This window comes from Oncorhynchus masou, unplaced genomic scaffold (genome assembly GCF_036934945.1).
Source record: "Oncorhynchus masou masou isolate Uvic2021 unplaced genomic scaffold, UVic_Omas_1.1 unplaced_scaffold_1814, whole genome shotgun sequence".
Lineage (NCBI taxonomy): Eukaryota > Metazoa > Chordata > Actinopteri > Salmoniformes > Salmonidae > Oncorhynchus > Oncorhynchus masou.
The window spans coordinates 75,859-98,789 of record NW_027008331.1 but is presented as its reverse complement, the minus strand read 5'-3'; the positions used below and the strand labels follow the sequence as shown (position 1 = coordinate 98,789).

Sequence of the window (22,931 nt, the reverse complement as noted above, 5' to 3'; positions counted from 1 at the left end):
AGACTATTAACATGGAACGTAAGTAAAAATTTCAGTTACAGAATGCTTACGAACATGGTCCCTCAAAAGTGATTTTAAATAATGTTCTGATTGAATTGAAGTACATAAGTCCTTACGACTCAAATGGAAGGACCACATTTTCTTTTAAACTACAGGTGACCAAGCAATGCAAGTCAAGGACAATCTGATATAGGACATTCTGGGTGTAAACTATATATAATTTAACATTTATGGAGCACACTCCCTCCAGCTAAACTTAATATTTGTTTTAAATACTTTATAGATGCTGCACTGTTGAAAGGAGAGCTGGCAAGCACATCATACTGTGGCGAGCTACACTATTCACAGGACTTATAAAATGTTGATTTGTGCAGAAATGGTGAAATTTACTGAATCAGTTGATAAATGTTTTATTGTTTCGTCAGGAGTGAGTCCAGGGAGATAATATCCAGAGGTTTGAAACATAATTAACCATAGATCCATTTTACTGTCCTGGGTTTTACAGATTAGAATGTGCTACCCCCCAGTGGCAGGACTATGCCATAACCACCTGCTACAATTATAAATAGTAGGATTACAGGTGGATCACATTCAGATTGTCAAATATCATAATGGGAAAATGCCAAATAAATATACAAAACAAAAAAAAGAGGGTAAATAATTTAACCAAGAGTTGTTTCACACAAATATTAAGTTAAATCTAGAAACACTATAAGGACAATACATTGTTTGCTGATTTTATTGTTCTGACTGAGCAACAATTTAAACAGTTGAACAATGATCGTCATAGTAACAACTAGTGCATCAACTACCCATAACAATTCTCCATTCCATGGTAAGCATGGTAACCATCCAAACAGGGATAACCTGTTCAGAAGTGTGTAACATTAACGTTTTGGACACAGAGCTGCAGCAGTGAGTGTATCATGCCATGTTCATGTGCTATCAGAATGACCAGAAACTCAGGTCTAAAAAAAATAAAAATATTTTGCTGTAAAACGTATGAAGTTAAACCGATCATATGGAACTTCCAAGTTGGATATTCCAGAGTTTCCTAAGTTCCGAGTAGCACGTGAATGCGGCATCACAGACGCGAGTCTGGAGGAGTGGGTTCTGCGTCCAAGTGCTGTTGCCGGGTTGGTTGCCGTGGCTGGGAGCGTAGTCAAGTGCTGAGGAAGGTGACGGCGGTGTCCCTCTCCTCCACCAGCTCGGCTGCCGTGGCGTCCATCTTGCCTCGGAGAAGTCGTTGATGGCCAACCCGTCCACAATCTTCCACTGCTTGTCCTGAGGATAACAACGACAGGAGAATAATGTATATTGAATAATAGGCCAAAGTGATCAACTTCCCCTGCAATAGGTAGTTGGTCGTAGACTAAAGCACCTGTTTATAGTCAATAGAAGCAGAGCTCTCTGGTTAAGTGGTGATGACAGCTGATCTTTCGCCCAATAAGATAAGATCTTTAGCCAATAATTGGGCAAAAGATCAGAATTGTGCTTCCAATGTAAACGCAGCCTTAGTATGGAGGGTGTAGAGTGCAGAGTGTCAGGGATCTGTCTCACCTTGATGTGAACAGGGAATGAGTAGATGAGGTCTTCAGCGACACCATAGGAGTTACTGCTGGAGTAGACACCCATGGAGACAAACTCTCCCTGCAAACACAAGAGGTCAGAGGTTAGGGCTGCGTTCAGGAACCATTAACCTAAAGACAGGCTGCACCACACTGTTCAGGAACCATTAACCTAAAGACAGGCTGCCACTGTTAACCTAAAGACAGGCTGCTCCACACTGTTCAGCAACCATTAACCTAAAGACATGCTGCACCACACTGTTCAGCAACCATTAACCTAAAGACAGGCTGCTCCACCTGCGTTCAGCAACCATTAACCTAAGACAGGCTGCTCCACAGGTTCAGCAACCATTAACCTAAAGACAGGCTGCACCACACTGTTCAGCAACCATTAACCTAAAGACAGGCTGCACCGTTCAGCAACCATTAACCTGTGTTCAGCAACCATTAACCTAAAGACAGGCTGCTCCACACTGTTCAGCAACCATTAACCTAAAGACAGGCTGCTCCACACTGTTCAGCAACCATTAACCTAAAGACAGGCTGCTCCACACTGTTCAGCAACCATTAACCTAAAGACAGGCTGCTCCACACTGTTCAGCAACCATTAACCTAAAGACAGGCTGCTCCACACTGTGTTCAGGAACCATTAACCTAAAGACAGGCTGCACCACGATTCTCCACCCTCTTCCCAAAGTGTGCAACTGCACACACCTCATAAATGTAACAACGGACTCCAGCCAAATATTACACCATCCATGACTGTCTGGAATTGTAGGAGTGCACATTCTGGGAGAAGGGTGAAGAATTGAGATTCATCCATACTTTAAACAGTAGAGTGCCCTATAGATTAGGAGTTATTAAATATAGCCTTAAAATGTTTACAATGAAGATTTGGGTAGGGTACACTAATCCTAAATCTGTATCTTAAAGCCACAGAATTGTCCCACTTAGCTGACCTCAGGGAGTGCCTGACCAGATGTCCCTCATGTGATCACAGATAGCCTTGGCTGCAGACATGGCACTGGACAGCTTCCTGGCCGCGATAACCGCAGCACCCTCTGCTGCACTGTCTGAGGAGAGGGAAGAGGAGAGGGGAAGAGGAGAGGGGGGAAGAGGGGGGAAGAGGGAGGAAGAGGGGGAGAGGGAGGAAGAGGGGGGAGGAAGAGAGCGATGCCTTACAAAATATCTCATCCCTACTCCAATAGTCTTCTTCAGCCATCTCAAATCATCTTTCCAGGAATCCTCTCCCTTATCAAAACACATGGAGAAGGTCAGAGGTCACTTTCCCTTGGACCATCTCCAATGAAAAGGGGGGTTAAAGTTCACACAGCCAGATGAAAATGTGTTTTACAGTAGAGTAAACTCACAGAAATGAAGGCCCCTTTGAGCCAGTCATCGTCCTTAACAGCGTCGAAGCAGGCCAGGTCGCTGCCCCCATGTTGACCTTGGTGTAGTAAAATAATGACATATTGTTAAATATTGTTAAATATTACACAGTGTAATGCCTTGCAGTGGTATAATAACACTTCATTATTACATTGTGATAAATTATATATCACCTTGCAGTGGTGGACGTCTGGGTACTGGGTGGACGAATGGTTGCCCCAGATGATCACGTTCTTTACCTGGGTGGCTGCACGCCGCAGCGCATCGCAACCTGGGGCAAGGAGGCAAGAGAGCTGTGTAAGGATGACATCAGTGGAACAGCCACTTTACCATCTCATTTAAGGGGGGGGGGGGTAATCCTATCCACTTGAAGAGGTGGGGTTTCAGGTGTCTCCGAAGGTGGTGATTTGTTCCACACACACTTTATTTGTTCCCCCCAATGAAACTTAAAAACACCCACTACAGTTCAAGTACAGACAGACTCGGTCATCATCAGGGATTGGAGTAACTATTCGTTCAAGGGGTTCAAAGGAACAATAGCCACTTCTCCACACAGGTACCTGAGAGCGGGGCGCGGTTGTGGTCCAGACGGGTGAGGCAGGAGAAGTTCTCCTTGGGGATGGACGGGGCAGACTTGGCTGCGATCAGACAGTTGGTGTTGGCTGGGTTACGCGACCACCAGGACCTGACGGAGACATGTTATAAAACAGTCGGAGAGGCCATGTTATAAAACAGTCATACACCACACACACAGAGCAAGCCAGAAAAACACCATGGTGTGGAGAGGAGAATCTACACCACACACACAGAGCAAGCCCCCTTTCCACAGGGGATCAGTTTGTAGCCCAAACGGTTCAGACACTACAAACAGAAGGTACAGACACTACTAACAGAAGGTACAGCGAGTCCCGTCAGGCTTTAGAACAAAACTGAGACCACCCATCATGTTTCTGAGAGTCTCATCGGAGAGTTTCCAAACAGTTGGGATGCTACAGCAGTTTGTGAGAAAACTTATTGTCAGAGTGCCTCATGGTCTGACAAACATGACTGCAGATGTGCAAGACTGCCATTGGCAGATTGAGATGCACCCACATTTTAACTTAACCTTTCTGAGAACGGGGCAGTATTGAGTAGTTTGAATGAACAAGGTGCCCTATGTAAACTGCCTGTTACTCAGGCCCAGAAGGTAGGATATGCATGGTAGTATTGGATAGTTTTTAAGGTTTCCAAAACTGTTAAAATAATAGTCTGTGAGTATAACAGAAGTGATATGGCAGGTGAGAACCTGAGGAAAATCCATCCAGGAAATGCTTTTATATTGAAGTGGCTGTTCTCCCATTGAAAGCCTATCCACCATATAAAAGACTTAGGACCCAGTTCACGATCTGTATGGCTTCCACTACGTGGCCAGTCTTTAGGCATTATTCCAGGCTTTTACTTTGTAAAATAAGGGAGATACAGCACTTTCAATGAGGACAGTGGACATTTCCAGAGATGTGTCCTGCGCGTGACCGGAAGTGCGCCTTTGTTTTTCCTTTTCTATTGAAGAAGCTTTTGTCCAGTTGAAATATGGATTATTTATGACGAAAACAACCCGAGGATTGATTATAAACATCGTTTGACATTTAAGCTTTCATGGTACTTTTAATTTAGTCTGCTTGCTGTGACGGCGCTTTGTACCAATGGATTACTGAACAAAACAGAGGTTTATGGACATAAAGAGGGACTTGTGAGTGTAACCATGTGAAGATCAAAAGGTAAGTGATTAATTTTATCGCTATTTCTGACTTGTGTAACTCCCCTACTTGGCTGGTAACTGTTAGTAATGATTTGTCTACTGGGCGCGGTTCTCAGATAATCACATGGTTTGCTTTCTCTGTAAAGCCTTTTTGAAATCTGACATCGTGGTTGGATTAACAAGAAGTTCATCTTTAAACTGATGTATAACACTTGTATGTTTAATGAATGTCTATAATGAGTATCTGTTTTTGAATTTGGCGCTCTGCAATTTCACTGGCTGTTGGCCAGGCTATCCCTAATAGTTAACAGCAGAGTGATGAGACGTTGAAGGCAACGTGAGACTAAGAGGTCATACCACGTGATTAGTCCATCGGTATATAGCCCACCCAATCTACCTACATCATCCCCATACTGTTTTTATTTTATTTACTTTTCTGCTCTTTTGCACACCAGTATCTCTACCTGCACATGTTCATCTGATCATTTATCACTCCAGTGTTAATCTGCTGAATTGTAACTATTCGCTCCTTTGGCCTATTTATTGCCCACCTCCTCATGCCTTTTGCACACACTGTATATAGACTTTTCTCTACTGTGTCATTGCTTTGTTTATTGTGTTATTGGCTTGTTTATTGTTGACTCCATGTGTAACTCTGTGTTGTCTGTTCACACTGCTATGCTTTATCTTGGCCAGGTCGCAGTTGCAAATGAGAACTTGTTCTCAACTAGCCTACCTGGTTAAATAAAGGTGAAAAATATATATAAATATATATGAATGTAATAAATGTATGAAGTCATAGTTTGCACTTTCAGTCCAACTTAAATGTTTTGTCCATTATCAATTTAATATAGCCATGTATTAGAGTGTCTGATTACCATGTAGTAAAAAAATATTTTAAAGTTACTTGAAACTGGAGTCACCTGTGAGTAGAGGGAAAATTCCAACGCCTCGCTGCCGGACGGGCAAGGTAGACAGTCAGGCAGCGTGAAGGTTGAAGGCGCCACGCTAGACAGTCAGGCAGCGTGTAAGGTTGAAGGCGCCACGCTAGACAGTCAGGCAGCGTGTAAGGTTGAAGGCGCCACGCTAGACAGTCAGGCAGCGTGTAAGGTTGAAGGCGCCACGCTAGACAGTCAGGCAGCGTGTAAGGTTGAAGGCGCCACGCTAGACAGTCAGGCAGCCACGCTAGACAGTCAGGCAGCGTGTAAGGTTGAAGGCGCCACGCTAGACAGTCAGGCAGCGTGTAAGGTTCAGGACAGTCAGGCAGCGTGTAAGGTTGAAGACAGTCAGGCAGCGTGTAAGGTTGAAAGTGTTCTATCATGGCAGTTTCAGCCTTGCACACTGCCTGAAGACAAGGTAAGTTTTTGCAACAAGGTCACTTGGGGAAGAAATGACAAGGGTGCAGGACAAGTGCCAGCACACACACACAAGCAGTCACACTCGTCAGTCTGACAGCCCAACACCTGTTGCTAGATCAGTGTCGAGGCCAAAAGGCCTCCTCACTACACACCCACAGTTCCACTGGCACTTAGTCGGGACAGTCCAGTCCTTGGCGGAGTTCCTACTCTCTACTATTAAAATGACTCATTATAATTCTTGTTTCCACCATATTCCTCACACCAGTCCATTTATTTTGTAAATCCATGAAGATGAGTGTCCAAGTGCACACTTGGGGAGCAGGAGAGAATCAGAATGTCTCCCTTGACTCCTGGGATGGAACCCAGCCAGACTGGATACAATGAGAGGCTTCTAGACAGAAGTGGACCAACTCTTGGGATGGAACCCAGCCAGACTGGATACAATGAGAGGCTTCTAGACAGAAGTGGACCAACTCCTGGGATGGAACCCAGCCAGGGTGGATACAACGTTAAGCTTACAGACCAAAGCAGACCAGATAGGTGGGTTAGTGTTAAGACAGGCAGGCAGTTTGATTTTTTAAATCAAAACACACGCTCACAAAACAAACCCACAAACAACGCACACACACACCAATGGCATTCCAGGCCAGTCTTTCCATGGGAATTAAGAGCCCAACACGTGAACTGAATTTCAACAGCTCTGAGGTGCAGCATCACGAGTCCTCTCTATGTCTAAGGACACATGGCTTACACTATACCACAAACACAGGGTACCTGCTAGTGTTGAGACAGCTAAGTCTGCATTGACATTTAGGGACACATTGACAGTCACCAGAGACCCCACACAAACAAACCCTGTCTGTTGGGCTCTGGCTATTATCTCACCTTGACAGTTTTCTTGGCATACTTCTCCAGCGCGGCCCCCTGGCTCTTGAAGATGGCCACGTTAGCCTTGAGCAGATCCTTCCTCTCCATACCCTCTCTCCTGGGCATGGAGCCCACCAGGATAGCAGCGTCCAGATCCTTAAAGGCAACCTCCTCCTTGTCCGTGGGGATGACCTCTGAAAACAGATGGAATAAACAGGGGCTTGTTCAGTCGGAATCAAATAGTCAGAAAAAAAAAGCAAGAAAAGGGAGGGACTATCTGAACGTGTTCTATAAAGACACTTGTAGGTTTCTTTCCTTGTCTGTGAGAATGACCTCTAGACGAATCAAAAATACAACAGACCAGGGTTGGTTCAATGGGCAGCACATGGACGACCAACAAACAGAAGGAAAAACAGGATAATAAAGACCACTTAATTGTTTAAGGTTTTACTACAGTGGTGTCTAATTAATCTCTACAGGCTCGGTGGGTCCCCTACAGGACGGTTGAGCTAACATAGGCTAATGTGATTAGCCTGAGGTTGTAAGTAACAAGAACATTTCCCAGGACAGACATATCTGTATTTGCAGAAAACTTCAAATCTTGTTAATCTAACTGCACTGTTCAATTTACAGTAGCTATTACTGAAATAATACCATGCTATTGTTTGAGAGCACACAGTTATGAACTTAAATGTATTAATAAACCAATTAGGCACATTTGGGCAGTCTTGATACAACATTTTGACCAGCAATGCAATGTTCATTGGATCAGTCTAAAACCTCACACATGCACTGCAGCCATCTAGTGGCCAAAATCTAAATTGCACCTGGGCTGGAATAAAACATGGCCTTTGTCTTGCATTTCAAAGATGGTACAAAAACAGCATGTTTTTTCTTTGTATTATCTTTAACCAAATCTAATGTGTTATATTCTCCTACATTAATTTGACATTTCCACAAACGTCAAAGTGTTTCCTTTCAAATGGTATCAATAATACACCTATCCTTGCTTCAGGTCCTGAGCTACATGCAGTTCGATTTGAGAATGTAATTTCAGGCAAAAATAGAAACAAAAAGGGGGGGTAATTATGATCGAGGACGGCAGGAATTTGTTTTTTTAAGGAGTGCTTTATTAGGCTAAGTCCTTCAAGCACAATGTTTCAGACATGATCTCTTGACAATGAAAGTGGCCTCTATGGAGAAACAAAGGCGTGGGTTTGTTTTCCCATCACATTGTCTGTGTGGTTTTCCCTGTTTCAATCCCCATTTCGTCACAACACCTTACATCCTCATCAGCTCAGTCACAGCGTTTTTGCTTTTACAGTTAGCTTCAGCGAACCCTGTATTGATCCCTTTGTCCTGCTACTGTTGTCTGTGGGACATAGACTGTTGCCAGTTAACTGCTTTAAAGGGATACTGCGAGATTCTGGCAATTCTGAAAATCCCACCGATCTGGCAAACACCTTAAAAATATTTGAAAGAATTTAAAATAGTGCTTGAAGCCAGATCTGTTTGGGACACAGGGTCACCATACTACAGACACCCCCCAACCCCACATTGAACATTGTCTTTGCAACACACCATACACAGAGAGAACATTGTCTTTGCAGCCCTGAGCATTAATACTGGGGCCTCACAGCCGAGGTGAGAACAAAGCAAGGACGCCACCCATTGACAACAGAAAAATACCAGTCACAATGGAGATGGAGATACTACTGGTGCCTCACAACTAAAGCAAAGCCACGTCAGTCCAGTGAGTGTCATCTGCCCCATGGTTTACCTCTGAGGAGTGGGAGGGCACAGTCCTGCAGCTCCATGCACACTCCATCCAGGACTGGCAACATGGGGGTGATGTCCAGCAAGATCAGGGTGATTGGCTGAGAGGAGAGACCATGAAATGACAGGAGTAGATAAATGAGTAGGATCTATTGATCTTTCCGTTGACTTACAGGCTGGTAGATTGCTAACTGAACAGATGTGTATGGTTCATATGATTACTACATTGACAACACTGCTTGTTATGACTATTTGAAGGGACTATGAACCTGCCAGTAGGCTGTATGCTAGTGGGTCTATTTCAGGCAATTCAAGGACATGAAAGCCTTGAGTGAAGCTTTGCAGGCTGTGTGACTGAAGGGGTAGTGTGTGATGCTGCATGTTGCCCATCAGTCATGATTTTTTATTTTATTTAACTGACACAGGAGGTATCTGACATGGCACCTATATTGTGCACTCATTTTGACCAGAGCAAATAGGGTAAGTAGTGGACTATATTGGGAATAGGGTGTAATTTCAGACAATAGACAACCCCTAACAGGATCAGCTGGGATATTACGCAAGTCAAGCCAAAGCTTCTTCCTTCCCTCTACCTGATCTTTGCCGAACACATCTCCCTTGGCTATGCCAAACAACAAGGAGTAGGCAATCTGCCCAGCAGCGCCGGTCACCAGAACACGAACAGGTTCAGCAGACTGCAACACAAGACAAAGAAACACAGATCTGGGTCCTATTCATTAGGGCACATTACACATAGGTTATTTAGACACGTATCCAGAGTGAATTAGCCTAAAACCTGTAGTAAAATGTTACAATGGAATACAAATGTATTTATTTTTGGACAAGTTCAGGTAGTAAGTCCCCGTTTCAGTTAATTTTCTTCCATTTGTTGACAAAAGAACACAACCAAACACAGGGGCACATATTAAAATATTGGAGGTGAACCAGGCATTGAAAATCCAGGAAAACATTTGGGAAGTTTTACAATAATATCAATGCTATGTAATATCAATGAGCTTGTATAGGAAAAACAGTCAACAACAGTCAGGTAAAAAAATTAGGTGTACATGAAATGGGAATGAGGTGAGTGGGATACCTTTGAGGAATACTAGAGAGAACTATTAGAATTGTCTCCAACAATGATATTCCATATGGGATCCGTGACCGGACAATGTCGGAGTGGGGATTTATTAACTCACGAGGTAAGCCACGGTGAATTTAAAAATAGAACTCGCTCCTCGAGCCATCTGAGACGAGATATTTATAGCTACTGTAGAAAACTGTTACCATTCATTCAACCTTTTCCCTTTCACACAAATGTAGAGTCCAAAAACAAGCAATTGCATTGCTGGGGAGAAAGTCGCATGCAATAATTAGACAACTTACTTAGATAACGCTAGGCCACATTAACACATTCTGTCAATTTGACCTTGTCAAAGAAATGTAGCCACATGTGCATACTACACAGCTGTTAAAATTAGATTATACTAGAACGTGCCAAATTGACTGGCACATTGCCAACAAGGAATTATAGATTGTACTCCTTCCAACTGGTCTTTAAACATATCACAAGCAAAAATCATTTTACAAACATGTTTAAATTGCTAGAAAAGTTGGTTACCGGTAACTAACTAGTTACTGTATAAATTAGGTTTGCCATATTACTTGAAGCAAGCAAGCGTTGGTTGCTGGCAACAAGCGAACGAAAAGCCACCTCGCTGTCAGCGTACATACTATAGCATGTATGTGCATTTATCATTTCAGTAAAGCTAAAGTTCCGTAAACAAAGTTAATACAACTTTTGTTTGCTACTTACCATCTTTGTATGGTAACTTGGACTATTCTCCCACTGTTCTCGCAACAAGAGGTCACCCCTATTTCTTGAAATCAGAGTGATCACGAGGTGGCCAGTAAATCGTTTATAGGCATGCGCCGCAAAGCTGGTGGCTCTCGGGAAATGTAGTCGGAAATCCTTCAGCCAAAGACAGTAGTACCAAATATTTGTATAACTAACTCTCATTGTTCTATCTGTGATAGTACCAAAGACAGTACAGTACGCTGGGTTAGTTATACACATCTTTGACAGTGCAGTATGCTTCAGCTGTGTACGTTGACCTTTTTAAAGTTAATGAGGTTGACAGGGGAATAAATAACTACTTTACCCCTTATTCAGTACTAACATTTAAAGTCCCCTTTTATTTACTAATTACAAAAAGTCCCAAACTGTCTCTTGCATATTTGTATTTGATTGATTTATTCAGTTGAAATAAGGATACTTTAACTTCTGTTGAAAAGCTATCATTTGTATGTATATTTTTTATATAGCTCCACTGCTCGCCAAAGGTGTCGGAGCAAGTGATGCCAATTTAGCGACTTTGTTGTTAGATTGAGAGAGTTTTCATTCCCCTCTAGCGGATTTTATTGGTAAAAAAGTATAACGACAAATGTAGCTACTTTTTAAGGCTGCCCCAGCGACTTTTTGATGATTTAGCTCCTTCCCTGTTTGTTTGCGTGTGTGTGTGTGAGTTCAGCTATGCGCCTCTGCCGGCTGCTGCGTGTGTCACTTGCGCCCCTTCTCCCACCTCTATGTCCTCGTCAGCCTCTCCGTCCTCTCCCCTCTGCAGCAGCGAGTTCATTGATTCAATCGGTTCCTTTGTTGTTAAATGACACCACAGCTCTCCAAGGGATAAATAATAAAAGCAAAACTAAATATATTTTAAATGATATACTTTAATCTGTTTGTTTTTCTTCTGTGCTTTTAATTAGTTCAAGTTTGTTCTCCTTGAAACATTCCATTTAGCAGTAGTGGTGAATGGATAAAATCCCCTGAGGAAGCCAAGCCAGGAGAAAAACCCATATTACATGTGTTGTGATAATTAAGATAATTGTGTTGTGATAATTAAGATAATTGTGTTGTGATAATTAAGATAATTGTGTTGTGATAATTAAGATGATTGTGTTGTTATAATTAAGATAATTGTGTTGTGATAATTGTGTTGTTTTGTCTATAACCTGTTAGTTCATATCCCTTGCCACTCTGATATACAGGCCTAAAGGCCGAGACAATAAGAAGACACAGTGGCAGAATACATTCAACCACACCTTTGTTTCATCACAAAACCAGAGAGCGACATCTGTATGGTGAAGTACACAAACAAACAGTTGCGTGACCTACTACAGTATGGTAAAGCAAGTGAATGTTTACGACCGTTTTGGACTACTCAACAGCTATGGATTTAGAACCACGGAGAGTTACTGCAACAGGAGCTGCCCTCCACTATTCCAGCATCATTTCAACTTCAATATTTCAACATCCTCCTCTCTTTCATGACTCTGTCATACAGTACATGCTTTTAGTTTGTGTTGTCTACCTGGCTCAAATGTTTGCACGCTAGTCTAACTTCCTTTCACAGGAAATGATGTGCCAGGCCAGCTAGTTAACATTAGCCTACTCAGGGGCACAATGTATGCATTATGGTTAGATCAGAATCTCTGTTATAATCATTGGCCAGTACAGAGAATTAAGTAAAGCCACAACCAAATCCTTATCTCCATCCATGGCTAATTGAGGAAAGGGATGATTTTAGCTAGCTGGCTAGCCAACCGGAGGACAATGACACAATGAGATGCAACAATTAATTTTTTTTTCTGTAAATGAGTTTAGCTTGTGATTGGTGGGAAGCCAAATCTAAACTGGCTTCCCTTGACACCAGGTCCATTCAAGCTTACTCAGTTTACCTCAACGCTGACTGGCTTTATAAATATATATATATTTTTTAAGGCTACTCTTTTGACGAGACAGATAGATGGCCTACACATACAGAGACAAAGGGGAACTGTTTCACTCGCTCGGATGCTTTTCCTGGAGGGATACATTCAGCGTCTAAGAAAATTGAAGGAAAATTATCAAACACAGACAGATGAAAGATACTTTAAAAAATATATATGATTATTTCTTGGTCAATTTCTTAGGGAAGCCTGACTTCCTTGGCATCCATAAATACACACTACTGCTATTTAGTTTAACTTTTGAGAATGTATCATTGTATGAGAGACAGGGACAGCATAAGCCGAAAACAAATGTAACGTAATCTAGCGATTAATGGAGCAACCAACGGCTATGGGGAGGGAGGGAAGATGAGGAGGGAGGGAAGAGGAGGAGGGAGGGGAAGAGGAGGAGGGAGGGAAGAGGAGGAGGGAGGGAAGAGGAGGAGGGAGGGAAGATGAGGGAGAGAAGAGGAGGAGGGAGGGAAGAGGAGGAGGGAGGGAAGAGGAGGGAGAGAAGAGGAGGGAGGGAGAGAAGAGGAGGAGGGAGAGAAGAGGAGGGAGAGAGAAGAGGAGGAGGGAGGGAAGAGGAGGAGGGAGGGAAGAGGAGGAGGGAGGAAGAGGAGGAAGGATGGAAGAGGGGGAGGGAGAGAAGAGGAGGAGGGAGGGAAGAGGAGGGAGAGAAGAGGAGGAGGGAGGGAAGAGGAGGAGGGAGGGAAGAGGAGGAAGGATGGAAGATGAGGAGGGAGAGAAGAGGAGGGAGAGAAGAGGAGGAGGGAGGGAAGAGGAGGAGGGAGGGGAAGAGGAGGGAGGGAGGGAGGGAAGAGGAGGAGGGATGGAAGAGGAGGAGGGAGAGAAGAGGAAGAGGGAGGGAAGGAGGAGGAGGGAGGGAAGAGGAGGAGGGAGAGAAGAGGAGGGAGGGAAGAGGAGGAGGGAGGGAAGAGGAGGAGGAGGGAGGGAAGATCAGGGAGGGAGAGAAGAGGAGGAGGGAGAGAAGAGGAGGGAGAGAAGAGGAGGAGGGAGGGAAGAGGAGGAGGGAGGGAAGAGGGAGGAGGAAGGGAGGAAGAGGAGGAGGAAGGATGGAAGAGGAGGAGGGAGAGAGGAGGAGGAGGGAGGGAGGGAGAGGAGGAGGGGAGGGAAGAGGAGGAAGGATGGAAGAGGAGGAGGGAGAGAAGAGGAGGAGGGAGGGAAGAGGAGGAGGGAGGGAGAGAGGAGGAGGGAGGGGAAGAGGGAGGAAGGATGGAAGAGGAGGGAGGGAGAGAAGAGGGAGGGGAGGGGGAAGAGGAGGAGGGAGGGAAGAGGAGGAGGGAGAGAAGAGGAGGGAGGGAAGAGGAGGAGGGAGGGAAGGAGGAGGAGGGAGGGAAGAGGAGGAGGGAGGGAAGAGGAGGAGGGAGAGGGAAGAGGAGGAGGGAGGGAAGAGGAGGGAGAGAAGAGGAGGGAGGGAGAGAAGAGGAGGAGGAGGGAGGGAAGAGGAGGGAGGAGAAGAGGAGGGAGGGAGAGAAGAGGAGGGAGGGAAGAGGGAGGAGGGAGGGAAGAGGAGAGGGAGAGGAGGAGGGAGAAGAGGAGGAGGAGGGAGGGAAGAGGAGGAAGGATGGAAGATGAGGAGGGAGAGAAGAGGAGGGAGAAGAGGAGGAGGGAGGGAGGGAAGAGGAGGAGGGAGGGAAGAGGAGGAGGGAGGGAAGAGGAGGAGGGATGGAAGAGGAGGAGGGAGAGAAGAGGAAGAGGGAGGGAAGAGGAGGGAGGGAGAGGAGGAGGGAGAGAAGAGGGGAGGAGGGAGGGAAGAGGAGGAGGGAGGGAAGAGGAGGAGGGAGGGAAGATCAGGAGGGAGGAAGATCAGGAGGGAGAGAAGAGGAGGAGGGAGAGAGAGGAGGGAGAGAAGAGGAGGAGGGAGGGAGAGGAGGAGGAGGAGGGAGGGGGAAGAGGAGGAGGGGGGGAAGAGGAGGAAGGATGGAAGAGGAGGGAGGGAGAGAAGGAGGAGGAGGGGAGGGAAGAGGAGGAGGGAGGGAAGAGGAGGAAGGATGGAAGAGGAGGAGGGAGAGAAAGGAGGAGGGAGGGAAGAGGAGGAGGGAGGGAAGAGGAGGAGGGAGGGAAGAGGAGGAAGGATGGAAGAGGAGGAGGGAGAGAAGAGGAGGGAGGGAAGAGAGGAGGAGGGAGGGAAGAGGAGGAGGGAGAGAAGAGGAGGGAGGGAGGGAAGAGGAGGAGGGGGAGGGAAGAGGAGGGAGGAGAGAAGAGGAGGAGGGAGGGAAGAGGAGGAGGGAGAGAGGAGGGGAGAGAAGAGGAGGAGGGAGAGAAGAGGAGGAGGGAGGGAAGAGGAGGAGGGAGGGAAGAGGGAGGAGGGAGGGAAGATGAGGAGGGATGGAAGATCAGGAGGGAGAGAAGAGGAGGAGGGAGAGGGAAGAGGAGGAGGGAGGGAAGAGGAGGAGGGGAGGGAGAGGAGGAGGAGGGAGGGAAGAGGAGGAAGGATGGAAGAGGAGGAGGGAGGGAAGAGGAGGAAGGATGGAAGAGAGGAGGAGGGAGAGAAGAGGAGGAGGGAGGGAAGAGGAGGAGGGAGGGGAAGAGGAGGAGGGAGGGAAGAGGAGGAGGGAGGGAAGAGGAGGAAGGATGGAAGAGGAGGAGGGAGAGAAGAGGAGGAGGAGGGAGGGAAGAGGAGGGAGGGAAGAGGAGGAGGGAGAGAAGAGGAGGGAGGAAAGAGGAGGAGGGAGGGAAGAGGAGGAGGGAGGGAAGAGGAGGAAGGATGGAAGAGGAGGAGGGAGAGAAGAGGAGGAGGGAGGGAAGAGGAGGAGGGAGGGAAGAGGAGGAGGGAGGGAAGAGGAGGAGGGAGGGGGAAGAGGAGAAGGGAGAGAAGAGGAGGAGGGAGGGAAGAGGAGGAGGGAGGGAAGAGGAGGAGGGAGAGAAGAGGAGGGAGAGAAGAGGAAGAGGGAGGGAAGAGGAGGAGGGAGGGAAGAGGAGGAGGGAGAGAAGAGGAGGAGGGATGGAAGAGGAGGAGGGAGAGAAGAGGAGGAGGGAGGGAAGAGGAGGAGGGAGAGAAGAGGAGGGAGAGAAGAGGAGGAGGGAGGGAGAAGAGGAGGAGGGAGGGAAGAGGAGGAGGGAGAGAAGAGGAGGAGGGAGAGAAGATGAGGAAGGAGGGAAGAGGAGGAGGAGGGAGAGAAGGGGTTGAGGTGATAAGAGAGAGAAAAGTGCATGGGTGTTGTGGAGGGAACGTTGTCGATAAGATGGCGGGCAGGAAAAAAAGGAGAAAAGTGGAACATATGAGTAATATTATGAGTACATTTGATTTGAGTAAATATGGAGGGGAGAAATGCACAAACCTTCTGGAAGACCTGATGAAGGTGGAGGACAGAAAAAAAGGGAGAAAAGTAGAATATGTTTTGATGGAATTTGGAATGGGAATTACACAGAACTTCTGAAAGAGTTGCAGAAGGAAATCGATCGTGGCGACAGTGAGGATGAATTAACTGTGGTGGCAGGTGCGGTAAAGACCGCCGGGTTTGAGCCTCATGCAGACAAAGTGATGGAGAGAAGTTAGAGAAGCAACAGATGTGCTGGAATGAGATCAATATGTCTGACAGGTCTGATTATATAGATCGGGAGGATGAGGGTCAAGGATCTGAGAGGTCTGTAGTGGAAGGACATAGGAAGAGGAGAGATCGCGACACTGAAAGGAGTGGTGTGTATAGTATAGAAAGCTTAAAGAGGGCCAGTGTAGGGAGAAAGGATGAATTACCTGTGGTGGCAGGTGAGGTGAGGACGGCCGAGGTCGAGCCTTGTCCCAATGATGATAAAGATCATTTTGTCCCAGTGGGAGTGAGAGTTTTGGGTGGAGAAGAGGTTGGGGACTGTTGGGTTGGTGAAAGTGACTCAAAGTGGACATGTGTAGATTTTTTGAGTTTCTACTGTCCAGAAGGAGCGCGGTGCTCCACACCACACGACTAGGGTAAATAACTATGAATTGCTTTTCTCTCTGGAGCAAGGCACCATTGAAAGGAGTGAAACCTAGAGTGGCGTTAAGTGTTAGGAGGAGGAGTGGCATTAGGAGGATCAAGTGGCGCCTAGAGTGGCGTTAGGAGGATCAACTGAGGTTTTGTGCGACCCAGACGCGGTGGAGAGCGTGGTGAAACAGAGAAGACACTGTCTGTCCTGCTAAGTTTTGATGCAGAGTCTTTAACCGACAAAGTCAGGTTAGAATGTGTCAGTTATCCCGTGAGAGCTTTTGTCCCAAACCTATTACAGTGTTTTAGGTGCCGAGCTTATGATCATGTTGCAGCAGTGTGTAGGAGGGAGATTCTAGTTGTGAGAAGTGTGCAGGAGAGCATGAGACAAAGCAATGTGTCGTATAGGTGGAAAAAGCTATGTGTATAAACTGTAGGAGTAGCCATGGTGCTGGAGATCAGAAGTGTCCGGTGAGAGAAAGACAGGTTGAGCAGGGTGCCTATCAAGGGTGTTATCAGAGAACATCTGAGAAAATAGGCATCATTGTGAGTGTGGCCGAGTGTTTTTTGGGACTCTGGGATTTTACAGCAGCGGCATTACAAGGAAACCTGTTGATGAATGCTCTGTCCTCACAGGCACCTGATCCTGTTTAGGGATGGGATTTGAACTGTGACTGATAGAGTGTTATGTTTTTGAAATATTTTGTTTGTATTTTGTATGATGTCAGGTCTCCCCCTTCCCGTAATGGAATACTTTAAAAAAATACCCTGTTCCGTAGATGGCGGCAATATTTCAATAGGGTTAGTCTGCCATAAAACCTTGAAGAAGAAGAAGAACCAATAGCTACTGTTATTTGACTTCAGAAGAGTAATAGGGTATGTTGGGTGTTGGTGTCCTGTCTTCACAGGCCGCTGGCATGGTGCAGGAGAAGATACAAAGTATAATGAATTCATATAATAGGCCAGTTGGGGGCGGTAATGCAACATATTGGATGCCAACCGACCTTAAACTCTGAAGAAGAAGCAGAAGACGAAGAAGAACAGCAGCTGCTGTCCTTGAAAAACAGTTGGCAACACTGGCCAGAGTTCAGGACGAAAATGAAAACGGTATCAGGGAGGAGGGTGGAGGGAGGAGGGAGGATGGTGGAGGGAGGAGGGAGGATGCTTCGGCGGAAGTGGAGTCCCTAGAGGAAGCAAGAACAAGCTGGTTGTCAGGAGTAGTGCAGTATTATCATAAGGAGATGAATACTTGGAAAATGGAGGAGGAAAGGAGAGAAAAAGAGAGGGAGAGGGGTCTGGGAGGGAAGAAGAGTGTGAGAGGAGGTCTGGGAGGGAAGAAGAGGGTGAGAGGAGGTCTGGGAGGGAAGAAGAGAGGGAGAGGAGGTCTGGGAGGGAAGAAGAGGGTGAGAGGAGGTCTGGGAGGGAAGAAGAGAGGGAGAGGAGGTCTGGGAGGGAAGAAGAGAGGGAGAGGAGGTCTGGGAGGGAAGAAGAGAGGGAGAGGAGGTCTGGGAGGGAAGAAGAGGGTGAGAGGAGGTCTGGGAGGGAAGAAGAGTGTGAGTGGAGGTCTGGGAGGGAAGAAGAGGGTGAGAGGAGGTCTGAGGGAGGGAAGAAGAGGGTGAGAGGAGGTCTGGGAGGGAAGAAGAGGGTGAGAGGAGGTCTGGGAGGGAAGAAGAGAGGGAGAGGAGGTCTGGGAGGGAAGAAGAGGGTGAGAGGAGGTCTGGGAGGGAAGAAGAGGGTGAGAGGAGGTCTGGGAGGGAAGAAGAGAGGGAGAGGAGGTCTGGGAGGGAAGAAGAGGGTGAGAGGAGGTCTGGGAGGGAAGAAGAGGGTGAGAGGAGGTCTGGGAGGGAAGAAGAGAGGGAGAGGAGGTCTGGGAGGGAAGAACAGGGTGAGAGGAGGTCTGGGAGGGAAGAAGAGGGTGAGAGGAGGTATGGGAGGGAAGAAGAGGGTGAGAGGAGGTATGGGAGGGAAGAAGAGAGGGAGAGGAGGTCTGGGAGGGAAGAAGAGGGTGAGAGGAGGTCTGAGAGGGAAGAAGAGGGTGAGAGGAGGTCTGGGAGGGAAGAAGAGAGGGAGAGGAGGTCTGGGAGGGAAGAAGAGAGGGAGAGGAGGTCTGGGAGGGAAGAACAGGGTGAGAGGAGGTCTGGGAGGGAAGAAGAGGGTGAGAGGAAGTCTGGGAGGGGGAAGAAGAGAGGGAGAGGAGGTCTGGGAGGGAAGAAGAGAGGGAGAGGAGGTCTGGGAGGGAAGAAGAGGGTGAGAGGAGGTCTGGGAGGGAAGAACAGGGTGAGAGGAGGTCTGGGAGGGAAGAAGAGGGTGAGAGGAGGTCTGGGAGGGAAGAAGAGGGTGAGAGGAGGTCTGGGAGGGATGAAGAGGTGAGGTGAGTTTGAGTCGGATAAAAATGGTGGGAAAAGGAGATGGTTTGTTAAAGAAGAATGGTAGAAAGTGTAAGCAGAGGGAGCTGAAGACAGGACAAGAAATTGAAATGAACGAGGGTGAAGTATTGGAGGTGGTAAGTGTGGTGAAGTTATCGTGGACCGAGCTATGCACCAAGGATCAGGAGAAAGATGAGTCTGTGACAGTAGAAGTGGAGTTTATGGAAAAAGTGGACTCTTGCCTTTTGGCTGATCCATTTGTGGTTCCACGGTGGGTGAAAAAGGGTTGGGTCATGTGGAATCGGTGAGGGTAACCAGAAGAGTCGAGTGATAATTGTTTGTGTTTCTGTTGGTCAGAGGGAGAATCGGAATCAAATGAATGGGAAGCAAGAAAAGTGAATTGTTTTGTTCTCAAGAAAAGGGCACCAATGAAAGGAGGGATAACTGGGGAAGCAGTACATATAAAAGTTGACCAGCTGAGGGGAAATATTCCCGGTGTTTGTGATGCTCGCCATTTGATGTGACGCAGACAAGGTGACGAGTGGAGAAACAGAAGAGTCATTGTCTGTTCTTTTGAGTTTTGATGTTGAGTCTTTGCCCGACAATGGGAAGTTAGGATATATAAGTTATCCTGTACGATTGTTTGTACCGAGTACATTACATTGTTACAGGTGTCAAGCTTATGGGCATGTGGCAGCAGTGTGTAGGAGGGAGGGTCCAAGGTGTGTGAAATGTGCAGAAGGGCATGAGACAAAGGAATGTGTAGTATTGGGGAAAGTAGTGGAATGTGTTAATTGTCGGGTGCCCATGGGGCTGGGGATCAGAAATGTCCCGTGCGAGAGAGAGGCAGGTGGGGTTTCCAGGGTTAGAGTAGTGCAGAAGTTGTCATATGCTGAGGCAGTGAAGACAGTAGAGGAAGATGGATTAAGGGGAGGAGTGGGGAGAGTAGTAGAGGTATACCAGTACAGAGGGACAGGACAAAACGTGATATAAGTTTCAGATTGAGATTGGATTTTTAGCATTTATAGTAATGGTTATCAACTGTACTGCAGGGATGGAACAGAAGTCGTAGAAAATGGAGGTTGTGGTGGCAGCTGTAGAGAGGTATTTGGGTGTGCAAGACCGGAAGAGTTACAGGGTGTGCTAAGTGGTGTTGTCCCATCCTTTCAGGATGATGGCATGAGGTAGGAATAAATACATGCAATTAGTGGAGTAGGGTGGTGTTAATTTATTTTATATCATTTTAAAATGAGTGAGTGTAGTGTTAGATGATAGGATATTTATTTAGTGCATTTTTATTTTTCAAGCAAAGTATAAGGGAGTACTCCAGTCTAGTAGGTGGCGGTAATGCAACAAATTGGATACCAACTGCCGTTAAACCTCATAGAAGAAGAAGAAGAAGAAGAAGAAGGAGGCCAGCGTTCCTTCCCGAGTGTCGCGAGAACAGACATCTAGATTTCACGTGGCCAGTTTAGCTGAAAATAAATGCATTATTATAAAAATGTTCCAAAATTGTTGTAACAAACAAGCCAAATTATGGGGAAAAGGCCAAAATACTAATGTGTAGATGACTTTCTCTTGGTACACGGAACCAGATAGCTAGCGTCGTTGCTTACAAGCTAAGCAGCTGTGCTCAGCTGAAAAGTTGAGGGTGAAGCTTGTGGTTGCCTAGAGACGGCACTGAAATCTCCTTTCCGCCCCAAAACACATACAGCTAGCGGTTTCTTTCTAGCAAGCTGGCTAAGCGGGCTTGGATGTTCGTTTGTGAAGATTTGTTTCATTTTTCTTTATATAAAACACGTCGGGAATTCCTTATAGCCTGGAAATATGTCTGCTTCACAAGCAGTCCATAGCGTACTGAATTTGTAGTTACAGATATCTAGAAAACAAGTTGCTGTTGTTAGCTAGTGTTTAGCTGTCTAGCCAGAACTTCAGTCTTCATGTTGTGATTTCATATCAGGGGAACATCGAATCTTCAGCATCATCACAGTGTAAGTTGATGCATGCATATATCAATAAACCTTTGAGACAACAGTGGCATTGTGTATATAGCTGCATTTGCATACAGTTTGCATGCACGTTTTAGCATAATCGAAAGCGAATAGTTGGTTTGTTTTAGCCTAAAAAACAGATTCAAGAGAGCTGATTGAGGTTAGTGAGTAGCCTAAACAGCATTTTGCATTTTTTTGTGGTTTAAATTGAGTTGGCTTTTGACAGCTGGAAGGTGTGTGAGTGAGAGAGAGAATGTTGCCCATCCACCACACTCCACAAAGTCAATATTATGAAAGAGTGGATTAAACCAAACTAATGATGGAATTGAATTGGCCGGGAGTATTAGGATAAGGTCACCACAGATGAAAGGGGAAGTATCTTTGGTTTCACTATTCCTGCTCCTACAATTTAATGTCTTCACCAAAACGTATCATGGAGATTGTTGAATTCATTGGAATAGCCTTTTATTGATAATGTAGCGAATTTGGTAGGTAGCGCCGACCGGGACTTGAACCTGTGTCCAATGACTGTCAAGCCAACACCTCAACCATTACGCAAAGAGGTGAACCTCTTGACTAGGTTGGTGTTGGGTTAAGGTCGCTACATTGTACATTAACCCCTTCCTTTGGGAAAGCGTGATCCCACGCTTCTCTGTACCATGCCCCTCACATGTACATGCCTCTCCGATGGCTATCCCACTTCTGACACCAATGTAGGGAATTCTGGGGGTAATCCTGACCAGATCTCGAACACGGGTCCAGAGACTGTCAAGCCAACACCTTAACCGTTACGCAAAGAGGTTCAAATGTCTTGACGAGGTCGCTAGGTGTTGGGTTAAGAACGCAACAAGAATACATTCAAACATCTTGATGTATGCCTTCACTTGGATCCTTCCTGTGTCTTTCCATTTCACCATTTTGTTTTGATTGTATGGAGACTGAGAGGACCCCTGTATAGTACTGTGTGTGTGTGTGTGTGTGTGTGTGTGTGGTGCACAGATAGTATCTCAGTCTCTGTCAGCCGATCCTAGTGATGAATATTATAGTACCCTCATTACAGGGTCATTACATCAGTTGGACAAAGGGACCAGAGTTGTAGGTTACAACCTTAGTCTTCTGCGCCTCTACATGCAGAAGTGACTTTACACAGCAGTTTAGGAGAATTAACGCAGCAGGTTAGGAGAATTAACGTAGCAGGTTAGGAGAATTAACGTAGCAGGTTAGGAGAATTAACGCAGCAGGTTAGGAGAATTAACGCAGCAGGTTAGGAGAATTAACGCAGCAGGTTAGGAGAATTAACGCAGCAGGTTAGGAGAATTAACGCAGCAGGTTAGGAGAATTAACATAGCAGGTTAGGAGAATTAACGCAGCAGGTTAGGAGAATTAACGCAGCAGGTTAGGAGAATTAAAGTAGCAGGTTAGGAGAATTAACGTAGCAGGTTAGGAGAATTAACGCAGCAGGTTAGGAGAATTAACGCAGCAGGTTAGGATAATTAGCGCAGCAGGTTAGGAGAATTAACGCAGCAGGTTAGGAGAATTAACGCAGCAGGTTAGGAGAATTAACGCAGCAGGTTAGGAGAATTAACGTAGCAGGTTAGGAGAATTAACGCAGCAGGTTAGGAGAATTAACGCAGCAGGTTAGGAGAATTAACGCAGCAGGTTAGGAGAATTAACGCAGCAGGTTAGGGGAATTAACGCAGCAGGTTAGGAGAATTAACGCAGCAGGTTAGGAGAATTAACGCAGCAGGTTAGGAGAATTAACGCAGCAGGTTAGGAGAATTAACGCAGCAGGTTAGGGGGAATTAACGCAGCAGGTTAGGAGAATTAACGTAGCAGGTTAGGAGTATTAACGCAGCAGGTTAGGATAATTAGCGCAGCAGGTTAGGAGAATTAGCGCAGCACCAATTTGTAAGTCGCTCTGGATAAGAGCGTCTGCTAAATGACTTAAATGTAAATGTAGGAGAATTAACGCAGCAGGTTAGGAGAATTAACGTAGCAGGTTAGGAGAATTAACGCAGCAGGTTAGGAGAATTAACGTAGCAGGTTAGGAGAATTAACGCAGCAGGTTAGGAGAATTAACGCAGCAGGTTAGGAGAATTAGCGCAGCAGGTTAGGAAAATTAACGCAGCAGGTTAGGAGAATTAACGCAGCAGGTTAGGAGAATTAACGCAGCAGGTTAGGAGA

The 22,931-nt window shown here is 46.1% G+C and overlaps 1 long non-coding RNA gene and 1 pseudogene across 1 annotated transcript in view; one reads left to right on the top strand and one right to left on the bottom strand.

The window, feature by feature from the left end:
• Window positions 1-394: 394 nt before the first annotated feature.
• Window positions 395-10,611, bottom strand: LOC135532323 (malate dehydrogenase, cytoplasmic-like; annotated as a pseudogene).
• Window positions 10,612-20,459: 9,848 nt separating this feature from the next.
• Window positions 20,460-22,931, top strand: part of LOC135532322 (uncharacterized) — a 59,344-nt gene continuing 56,872 nt past the window's right edge. Inside the window, exon 1 of the long non-coding RNA XR_010454335.1 lies at window positions 20,460-20,747. This is a non-coding gene — a long non-coding RNA (uncharacterized LOC135532322). The remainder of the gene's footprint in view (window positions 20,748-22,931) is intronic.